Here is an 11,410-nt window from a genome sequence, read left to right as displayed (position 1 = left end):
ATACTCCCAACAGCCAGGTTCTAGAACCTGCCATGAAGACAAGGGCAGATACGGGAGTGACGCCGGATTGTCCTTTGGCCGAGTATTTGGATGATGTATCCGTCACAAACTCGGAACTGGAGAGCGCCATGGGTTATCGGCGCTGGAGGGCCGTTCTTCGCGACCCTAGTTTTACAAAAGAGGCATTTGATGCCTTTAGCTCGGCGGATGCATACATCGGCGCTGCTCGAGACGGGCTTACCAGAGCCGCAGACCAACATTTGAAAGATATGCGGGTAAGTTTATATTATACAAGTCTGATAATTATATACCAGTAGCCCCCGAGACTTGAAGCAGTTGATACGACTGATTTAAGGATCATTGTATAACCAGGTGCTTACGGAGAAGAACGACCTGTTGTCTCAAGAACTAGAAAAGTGTCAGGCCCAGCTAACTGCTGCTACTGCCGAACTGGAGGAATCCAAGAAGGCGTCCCCTGGTAATGTTCCCCTCCATCGAGAAAACATAATTATATACCAGCAATGCTAACACTGTTGCCCATCTCATGGCAGGATCATCATATCAACTGAAGGAGCAACAGAAAGCCGCTCAACCTGGAGAACAAGAAGCCAAAAGATTACTGGCCACGGGCGAACGTGTGCCGACACGAGTCAGGGAGGAGAAAAGCAAGCTTCAGGATTCCAACACCCAGCTGGGTAAAGAACTGAAAGATGTGCGAGCCCAGCTGGCTGACTCCGTGAAGGAAAATAAGAGGCTTCGAGGCGGCATATTTAGTATGTGGTCAAGCTTACCTCCGTGTAATTCGGAGGTAAAAGGGACTGACAGAGTTATTTCTGTAGGTATGCTGACTGGCCTTCCCGAAGAGGAGATGTCCGAATTCTCGGGCGATCTTCTAGAAGAGCTGTCGCAAATGCACGAGCAAGCTCGGCAGGCGATGCGAAGTGTTGCCAAGGCTTTATGGCCATCTGCCTCCCCTCCAGGAAAGATGGAGGAGCTTATACAGCTATTCAAGGGAGCGCCGTGGCACTTCCGATTATGGAAGATATCGGCCTACCGGGAAGGTGGACGAGAAGCCTGGGCCATGGTGAAAACACGGTATACCAAGCTTGATCCGAATCATATGGCCCGGGTCGGACCTCTAGGGTCAGATGGCAAGAAATTCCCGTTAATTTGGTATATGACCAGGTCAAAGTAGCCGTGAAATATTCCTAACAGGATTGTAAGTTAGATAGCATGTTAGATGGTATAGAGGAGGAAATTTTTGAGTCCAAGTGACTATGTACTTTCCTTGACATATTTGTTCCTAGCCGGATTGTAAAACGATTCTCATGGCAGACCTTTTCGCTTCGACCTCTGGACCCGAATGTGCGGAGTGTTTCCGAATACCTGAGCGGCAAAAATAGGCCGGGGTATGCGTGGGAACTAGGCATAGGGGTCATAGTTGCTTGAACAGACAAGTTGTATCTGGCCAGCTATGTTATATTACATTGTGATTGTAAGAAACATCTTCCAGAGAGAATAGTTCCGTTAAGGGTTCCTTTCCCTGGGTGTACATGCGTTGATGTGCATGTCCATACTGTGACTGAAAAAAATCGCAGTATATGTAGCATCTGGGGGTTCACAATAAGGTGAATGAAAGAACATCTTTAGTCCGCCGACCGAATATTCCCTTAAGAACGCTAGCTTTCGGCTTCACCCAGTCTGAGGTACACATCCGGATGACCTGGCAGTAACAATCGCAGAGGTGCTCCCTTTATGCCCTAGCCAAACTAACAGGAACGTAGGGCATAAGCACAGGAGTCATATCGATGCATATAATGTCGAAGAAAATGTACATACGGGGAAAACACACATATGTGATGAGCTTGATGCTCGGAAAATAATAATAATAAGCTTCTGTCCAAGAAGCCCCCAGGTATAATGGACGTACATATTTGAGGATGTGTACGTCACAGGTGCACGGTTTAACCGCACAAAAAGATTTAAGGCTAAAAAGGAAAAAGAAAAAAGAGAGGAAAAGTAATGGAAACAATGAGGAGAAGGAAACGAACAAAGAGTTCGGTGCTAGGCATAGAATCTTCGGAGTCTGGCCGCGTTCCAGGGGTTCGGCTCTAGGCGATTGTCTGATGCGCCACGCAGGCGGTACACTCCTCTAGTGAGAACTTCGTCAATGATGAAGGGATGCTCCCACTTGGGCTTGAGTTTGTCCTTTTTCTTCTCCGGCAAGCGTAGAACGAGTTCGCCAACATTAAAAGTCTTGGCTCGTACTTCTCTGCTTTGATATCTGCGGGCCTGTTGTTGATAAAATGCGGAACGAGCTTTTGTGACATCGCGTTCCTTCTCCAGGGCATCTAGGCTGTCCTGTCGATCAAGCTCGGCCTCTCTCTCTTCGTACATGCGCACTCGACGTGAGTCATGAATACTGTCGCAAGGTAACACAGCCTCCACGCCGTACACCATGAAGAAAGGTGTATATCCAGTGGTGCGGTTGGGTATGGTCCGCAGCCCCCAGAGTACAGAGTCGAGCTCCTCAACCCAGTGCTTGTCCGATTCTTTCAAAGACCGCACTAGTCCGGGTTTGATGCCACTCATAATAAGACCATTGGCCCGTTCGACTTGACCGTTTGTTTGCGGGTGATAGACGGAGGCGTAATCGAGCTTAATGCCCAAATTAGCACACCAGGTTTTCAACTCATCGGCTGTGAAATTGGAGCCGTTATCGGTGATGATGCTGTGTGGAACACCATAAGGGTGCACCACACCGTATATGAATTCTATCACTGGCTCGGCTTCGGCCGTTTTAACTGGTTTGGCCTCTATCCACTTAGTGAATTTATCCACCATGACCAGCAGATACTTTTTCTTATGGCTTCCTCCTTTAAGGGGTCCGACCATATCAAGCCCCCAGACCATGAAAGGCCAAGTGATGGGGATTGTTTGTAGAGCAGTGGGTGGCATATGGCTTTGGTTGGCGAAAATCCGGCATCCGACGCAACGTTGGACAAGGTCCTGTGCGTCTGCTCGGGCCGTTGGCCAATAAAAACCTGTACGGAAGGCCTTGCTTACAAGGGCTCGAGCCACGGCGTGGTGACCGCCGAGACCGGCATGAATTTTAGCCAAGAGCTGCCACCCCACTTCCTCGGAGATACATCTTTGAAGTACTCCGGTAGCGCTTTTCTTGTAGAGTTCTCCGTCGTGAACCTTGTCGGCCTTCGAGCGCCGGACAATGCGGCGAGCCTCATTCTGATCCTCAGGGAGTTCTCGCCTATTAAGGTAGGCCAAGAAGGGTTCGGTCCATGGGGCAATGACTGCCATGATGAGATGGGCTGACCGTGTTATTTTGGTGGCTGAGCCCCCGATGATATCGGTGTGTTCGAAATCTGGGGTTGTAGTCGGATCCCGACTCGTGCTGCCGCTCTCCTCTTGCCACACCACGGACGGCTTAAAAAGACTTTCCAGAAAGATGTTAGGTGGGACTGGGTCGCGCTTGGCGCCGATGCGAGCAAGGACGTCCGCCGCTTGATTACTCTCTCGAGCCACATGATGAAACTCGAGCCCCTCGAACCGAGCCGACTTTTTGAGGACGGCGTTATGGTACGCCGCCATCTTCGGATCTTTGGCATCGAAATCTCCATTTATTTGAGATATTGCGAGGTTTGAGTCCCCGCGCACTTCCAGGCGTTGTATGCCCTTGGAGACAGCCATCTGAAGTCCATGCAATAAGGCCTCATATTCGGCTGCATTGTTGGAGTCTGTGTATAATATTTGGAGTACGTACTGAACTACGTCTCCAGTTGGGGACGTGAAGACAACGCCCGCCCTAACCCCGCCAACATTTTGGAACCATCAAAGTACATAACCCAGTTAGAATATGTGCCGTACTCTTTAGGAAGTTCGGCCTCTGTCCATTCGGCGATGAAGTCAGCCAGCACTTGGGATTTAATGGCTCGGCGCGGTTTGTATGTTATGTCGAATGGAAGGAGCTCAATGGCCCACTTAGCAATCCGGCCCGTGACATCGCGGTTGTTTATTATGTCGTTGAGTGGTACCTCAGAAGCCACCGTAATCGAGCACTCTTGAAAGTAGTGTCACAACTTCCGGGATGCCATGAAGACCGCGTATGCTATTTTTTGGTAATGAGAGTATCGGGATTTGCACGGTGTGAGGACAGTGGATACGTAGTATACCGATTTCTGGAGCGGGAATTTGTGTCCGTCCTGCTCTCGCTCAACAACGAGCACGGTGCTCACCACTTGGTGTGTTGCCGATATGTATAATAACATGGGTTCGCCGACGTTCGGCGCGGCCCGGATTGGGTTGCTCGCTAAAAGGGCCTTTATTTCCTCCAGTCCGGCCGTCGCCGCATCCGTCCACTCGAACTAGTCAGTGCGTCGGAGAAGGCGGTAGAGTGGCAATGCTTTTTCTCCCAATCTGGAGATAAAGCGGCTTAAAGCTGCCACACATCCGGCGAGTTTTTGGACCTATTTAAGGTATGTTTGCGTAGCCAATTGTGACAAAGCTCAGATTTTGGCTGGATTTGCCTCAATTCCACTATTGGAAACGATGAAGCCCAGCAGTTTTCTGGCGGGGACGCCGAAAACACACTTTTCCGGATTGAGCTTGATGTCTTATGTACGGAGGTTGTCGAATGTGAGACGTAAATCGTCAATCAATGACTCGACGTGCCTGGTTTTGATGACGACGTCATCCACATATGCTTCAACTGTCTTGCCGATCTGTTTCTCCAGGCATGTTTGAATCATGCGTTGGTAGGTGGCGCTAACGTTTTTTAGCCCGAAAGGCATAGTGTTGAAGCAGAAAGGCCCATATGGGGTAATGAATGCCATTCCAGAATGATCGGACTCCTTCATCTTGATTTGATGGTATCCGGAGTATGCGTCGAGGAAACATAGTGAGTCGTGTCCTGCGGTTGCATCAATAATCTGATTGATGCGAGGGAGGGGGAAGGGATCCTTAGGGCAGCCTTGTTGAGGTCTTTGAAACCGACGCATAGGCACCAGGATTTATCCTTCTTTGGTACCATCACCAGGTTTGCTAGCCAGTCCGGGTGTTTTATTTCTCTGATGAATCCGGCCTCGAGTAACTTGGCTAGCTCCTCCCCCATAGCTTGTCGTTTGGGTTCGGAAAAATGTCGCAGTGTTTGCTTGACCGGTTTATACCCCTTTAATATATTGAGGCTGTGTTCGGCCAATCTCCGTGGGATTCCTGGCATATCAGAAGGGTGCCAGGCGAATATGTCCCAGTTGTCACGCAGGAACTCTCGTAGTGCTGCGTCGACCGTTGGGTCGAGTTGTGCTCCGATGGATGCTGTCTTCTTGGGGTCCGTCGAGTGGACTTGAAATTTGACCATTTCATCTGCTGGTTTAAAGAAGGTGGATTTGGGTCGTTTGTCCAGGATTACGTCATCCCTATCCACAGTAGAGCGCAGCGCGGTTAGCTCTTCGGTCGTGAGTATTTCAGACAATGCCTCGAGGGCCAGGGATGCGGTTTTATTTTCGGCGCGGAGTTCTATGTCCGGATCACTCGCAAGAGTGATGATACCGTTTGGCCCGGGCATCTTGAGCTTCATGTACCCGTAATGAGGTATAGCTTGGAAGCGTGTAAATGCATCTCACCCCAGTAGGGCGTGATATCCGCTGTTGAAAGGAGCCACATGGAAGGTTATCTCTTCGGACCGATAATTCTCCGATGTGCCGAATACCATGTTGAGCGTGATTTTTCCCACGCATCGCGCCTCCTGACTAGGAATGATTCCCCGGAAGGTCGTGCTACTTTGCTCGATGCGGCTCCTGTCAATTTCCATTTTATTGAGCGTATCCTCGTAGATGAGGTTTAATCCGCTGCCGCCGTCCATGAGCACTTTGGTGAGCTGAAACCCGTCCACAATTGGATTAAGGACCAAGGCGGCTGGTGCCCGGACTGTCTGGAATTTTGGTTCTTCACTGGCATTGAAAGTTATGGCTGTGTCGTTCCAAGGGTTTATTGCTGCGACTTGGCAGACTTCGGCGAGGTTGCGGAAAGCCCTTTTACGCCGATTGTTTGAAGCGAAAGTCTCGAAGACTGTTAATACGCTGGGGTCGTCGTCGTCCGGGGGGCGTTGCATTGGTGTATTTTTGGTGAGGATATCCTTGCCGCTTTTGGCCACTTGCCAGAGTATCCAACATGCTCTAAGGCTGTGGGTTGGTATGGTGTCCAGCGTTGCATGTATTTTGCATGGCCTATCGAGCCATCCTTCCAGAACGGTTCCGTGCCCCGTGATGTGCTTAGATTTCTTTACTATTGGATCTGGTGCACCTCGAGGGTGCACCCTTTTTGCCCGGACGAAGGGTTGAGTGGAAACCGGTGGTTCCTAGAGAGTTGCCTGAGTTTTCCAGGCGCTTTCCATTGTGCAGTACTTCTATACGATGGTTGCCAAGTCAGCGAAGTGTAATACACGACGGTGATTGATGGCGTTGAGGAGTTCTTCGTCCGTGCAATTATTACAGAATGCTAAGATCACGTCTTCGTCGCGACAATCTTTAATCTTGTCTTTGCCGAGGAGGAATCTGGCCCAAAAGTGATGGACTGTTTCCTGAGACTGCTGTCGTATGTATGTGAGATCGCGTCTATCCGGGTGGGTGGGTGGCTTTAAATCCGAACTCTGACCCAATTTGGAATCCGGAGTTTGAAGAACTCGAACTTAATAGCTCAGGCTCCGGGATATTAAATGATTTTTCAGGCCCGTCGTCCGATTCTAGGTTCGGAGGGCGGGCACTATCTTTCCGAAGGCAGGTGTCCGGCTCTTCGAGCTCGAAAATCCGAACACAACTCGTCCCCAATATAGAGGAAGAGTTGTCGTCTTGCTCTTCAACTACCGCTATCTGGTGGGTGATCGGCGGAGATTTAATTTCTTGCTGGTCGGGTTTAAGCCCAATACGATCATAGTCTGTGGCGACCCCAGGGAAGCGATGCGATCTAAGAGCTCGTTTAAAGACGATAACTCAGCCGGATCCATCTGCTTAGAGTATTCGGAGCTAACACGGAGGTGGTTTTCGATGACACGAGAAGTCATCGTTGGCTTAACGGCCGTAGGGGTGGTCATGGTGAAGTCGCCCAGCCGGAGGGTTTGGCCAGACGTCAGGGCAACTCCGGCGGTGATACTGTCCTTGATAACAAGGTGAGCCATCAATCCTGTCTTCGACGTCACAGCGGAACTCTCAATGAAAGTACCAATGTCGGTGTCAAAACCGGCGGATCTCCGGTAGGGGGTCCCGAACTGTGCGTCTAAGGTCGATGGTAACAGGAGACGTGGGACACGATGTTTACCCAGGTTCGGGCCCTCTCTATGGAGGTAATACCCTACTTCCTGCTTGATTGATCTTGATGAATAGGAGTATTACAAGAGTAGATCTACCACGAGATCGTAATGGCTAAAACCCTAAAAGTCTAGCTTGTATGACTATGATTATGATTCTTGCCTCTACGGACTATGCCCTCTGGTTTTTATAGACACTGGAGGGGACTAGGGTTGTACAAAGTTGGTTACAGAGAAAGGAATCTTCATATCCAGGCGCCAAGCTTGCCTTCCACGCCAAGGAGAGTCCCATCCGGACACGGGTGAGAGTCTTTGGTCTTGTATCTTCACAGCCCATTAGTCCGGCCCATGTCCAATAGGCCGGACGCCCGAGGACCCATTAATCCAGGACTCCCTCAGGTATTACACCACATCGGTGGCCCGAACCAGTATAAACTCTTGTGTCTCTCGTTCTTTGGGTTCGTCGAGCTAGGCCTTGTGATTGTTGCGAGAGCGATCTAGGGAGAGAGAGAGATCTTCGTGCGCACCCCAGTGTTCGAACCTCAAGGGTTTTGCCGGAACCCGAATTCCGACAAGGTGTGTGCAATGTATAGCATACAGTTCACTCAGATGAACTGTTTATGATTAGGCAACACAAAAGAAACGGTCAGCCAGATCAAGGTGTGTGCGATGTACGACATGCGGTTCACCCGCATGAATTGTTTGCGTTGAGACAAGAGAACCGAAATGGTTCAATATAACAAATACCATAAATATTGCAAGGTTCAAATTCAAAGATTACAACGCCCAAATTCAACCATTGCAAGCTGCGTCATTCCTGAAAAGGGATCAACCGCTGACAAGTCATGTATGGGTTTGACACAATGATTTCCAATTGCTTTGCCATATGTTCTCCCCATATGAAGTTTGGCATTTTTGGAGGCACTTCCATTCAATAGTACCAGCCGGCTCTGATAATCATACCATTGGTCTTTCCTTATTAAATGCGTGTTCAACCTCAGTACACTCAGCACCTTTGCTTTGGCAAGAAAGAACCTGGCGAGTGTAATCTTCGATGGGGTCCCTCGGTAGGAGTTCAAAGTAATATTTTAGAGATGCAGATCCAGGCATTCGATGTCACTGTCGTTATAAACATCTTCCACTGGGCCTAATATGCACTGCAAAAGAAGAGAACGTGTTAGTGCCTACATGCAGTTTTGAACACTGCTACACACCCATTTGGTTTGCAGGATTTGTAAAATGCACCAATGTGCCATCTTCGATCTGGCATGATTAACATGGGCATTTGATTACAATCTAGAAACATGTAGCGTTCTTCACAAGAGGTTGGATTGGATGAAAAAATCCCTAAGAAAACCAGTACAGATGAATCCAAAGGAGAAATGCTTATGGACGATTGTAACCATATGAATGAAGCAACCAATATGGGGTGGGGGTGTATGTCCGAAAATCCTCCAAAATTCCTTCAGAAATCATAGTACAGTGTCATTGTAAATTTGGGAAAAGGTGCAAATAATTGAACTCCCTTATGGTTAACATTTAACAGGAAAGGAACATCACCTCGATATACAACTTCTTCAGGCACGGAAAGCATCTCAAACAACTGAACACTTGGTCTAGGTTGGGGACGTCAGATTCTAGTGCCAAGACCTTCACTGTGCCCACAGTCTGGGTGAAGCTTCGCTAGATGACAGACGAAGATACGTCTTCAAAACTAGAAATAATGTTGATATCAAGGAGAGGTATATAAGGCGACTGTTGTACCTGAAAGTTGTAGTATTTGACAGACGACTAGCCCACCACTTTCAATTTTGGCGCAGAAATGACATTGATTCTTGTTGGACCTTGTTGATCAACTAAAAGTAATCTCTCAAGTGAAGGTGTGTCCTGGATGACCATATTGTGGTCCACCTTTTGTGATCTCTCGTTGCAGCACCAGCAACACACATAAATAGTGCAGAGAGTCCTGGAGGTGATGTGCAAGGTACTCGACCAATTCATCGCCTGAAGACATAGGAACTCGAGTGTAGTACAGCCGCTGAGCAGGCGCTCCATGTCATCCTTTGGGATGCAGACGGCGACGAGCTCGAGGTGCTTCACTCATGGTAGAAAAAGAGCGGGAGCGTCATTAAGGGGGGATGGCAGTTCATGAACTTGGCGAGGCGCAGCGTGGGCGCGAAGCAGAGCGCGGACGTTGGCAGCAAGCTCATATGCCCATCTTTATAACTTAGCTTCTCAAACTGGTCTATGCGCGCGATCGAAACCACTCGTCAAGCTTGGCTCGCTCCTTGCCATTGGAATGGAACTTGCCCGCGATAAGGCCTTTGATTGGGCCATGGTGATTGCCGAGGATCTGGGAGAAAGCATCCAAGCTTTGGCAATAGCCATGGCAGAGCTTGTGGGCGTGGAGGAGGTCGACAGGGGTGCGGAGCCATAGGGTGCGCCACCACCGGGAAACGGCGGCTGTCCTTGCCCAATTTTGGATTGGGAGGAGGGATATGATGACTATCAACATATCATCGGGGAGGTTGTTGATGAAGTCTAGGCCTGCTGGAGTCGCTTGCGGTTCTTTCTCGACCCACCTCCGCTTGTTGGCAGCCTCGTTCTCCACCTCGTCGGCGGGGACGGAAACCTCTGTCTCCATATTCACGCCGTGCTTCGGTGCTTCAGCAGCCCCGGTGTCGCCACTCCCTCTGATGGGGCGCTTCAGCGGCATCCTCGTACACTGACGGCTTTGAGGACTCAGAGCGGCGTCGAGGATGCGAGCGGAGAGAGAGAGAGAGAGAGGAATTGTGTGTGTGGCGAGGATGGGGGGGTGCGGCCGCTCGGTGACGCCATTAATATAGACCAGTGGGAGCGAGGCGGGCGGCGGTCCAAGGCTTCTCGCTTCCCGGTGAGAACGACTGCTTAATCTCTAGTATGAATTAAATCTATGCTTAATTACTGAATTTTAGTTGCAAAAAATAGATAGTGATATTGATTTTTAGCTGCATATTTTGACAAATCGCAGTGTCTCTTGGCTTAGCGCCGAAGTCTGGCTTTAATTTGCATACCGTAATCTGAACCGTTTGCGTTGAAGAGATGCACAAATCATGCGTTGAACAGCTTGTACGCTTCCCGGTGAGCCTGTGCACCGGACTGCGCTCGCACGCCTCCTGTTCAGTCAAGCAGCTGTCCAAATGGCACCTCCGATAGCCATTAAAACCAAGACACGTGGCGTCTCGTGAATGGTTAGCCGAACGCATATGCTTTGAATTATACAAACGTTTGAGATTTAAAGTGGCACCTATTTTTTTCAAAATGCCTTTGTTGGCTGTCATTATTCGAGTGCGCCTTCTCTCAAAATGGACAAAAAAATACCACAGCATGTCGGGTGCCCTTCCATGATAGCATGCCAAGTTTCATGAATTTCAGACAAGTTTTGGAATTACTAGAATTTAAAAACCAGGCATCTCAATGTTTTGCCCGCAATCAACGGTGCCCTGGTGTTTGAAATTCATTCCCATTTCTTGCATGCGACCTAAGCATGCACCCAAGGACACATATTTGCCAACCAATTTATATGCACTGGAGCATGCGCATGTCATTCAAATTTCAATTATGCACATAAATGCATTGAAAACTCAGTTAATGCATAAAAATGTCGAAACGAGCCCCGAAAATTCACAAAAAATCACACAACACTCCTGTTGTTCTATGTTGACACGAGAAATTTTTTTGAAAGCAATAAGAGGCAATCGATATAGTTTCGTCCCCAAAGGTGGGACGTTCCCTACCGAAAACCATCATGCTTGTTGTGAGAAGCTCCGGTTTGTGAGAAGCATATACCCAAACCTGCCCCAAATGGGAAAATTTTGTACCACAACATGTTGATGCCGCTACATGATAGCAAGCCAAGTTTCATGAATTTCAGACGAGTTTTGGATTTACTAGAATTTAAAAACCAGGCATCTCAATGTTTTGTCGGCAATCAACGGTGCCCTGGTGTTTGAAATTCATTCCCATTTCTTGCATAGGACCTAAGCATGCACCCAAGGACACAGATTTGATGTTTCAACCAATTTATATGCACTCGAGCATGCACATGTAATTCAA

Source organism: Aegilops tauschii, chromosome 5 (genome assembly GCF_002575655.3).
Source record: "Aegilops tauschii subsp. strangulata cultivar AL8/78 chromosome 5, Aet v6.0, whole genome shotgun sequence".
NCBI lineage: Eukaryota > Viridiplantae > Streptophyta > Magnoliopsida > Poales > Poaceae > Aegilops > Aegilops tauschii.
Note: the sequence above shows the minus strand (reverse complement) of the source record.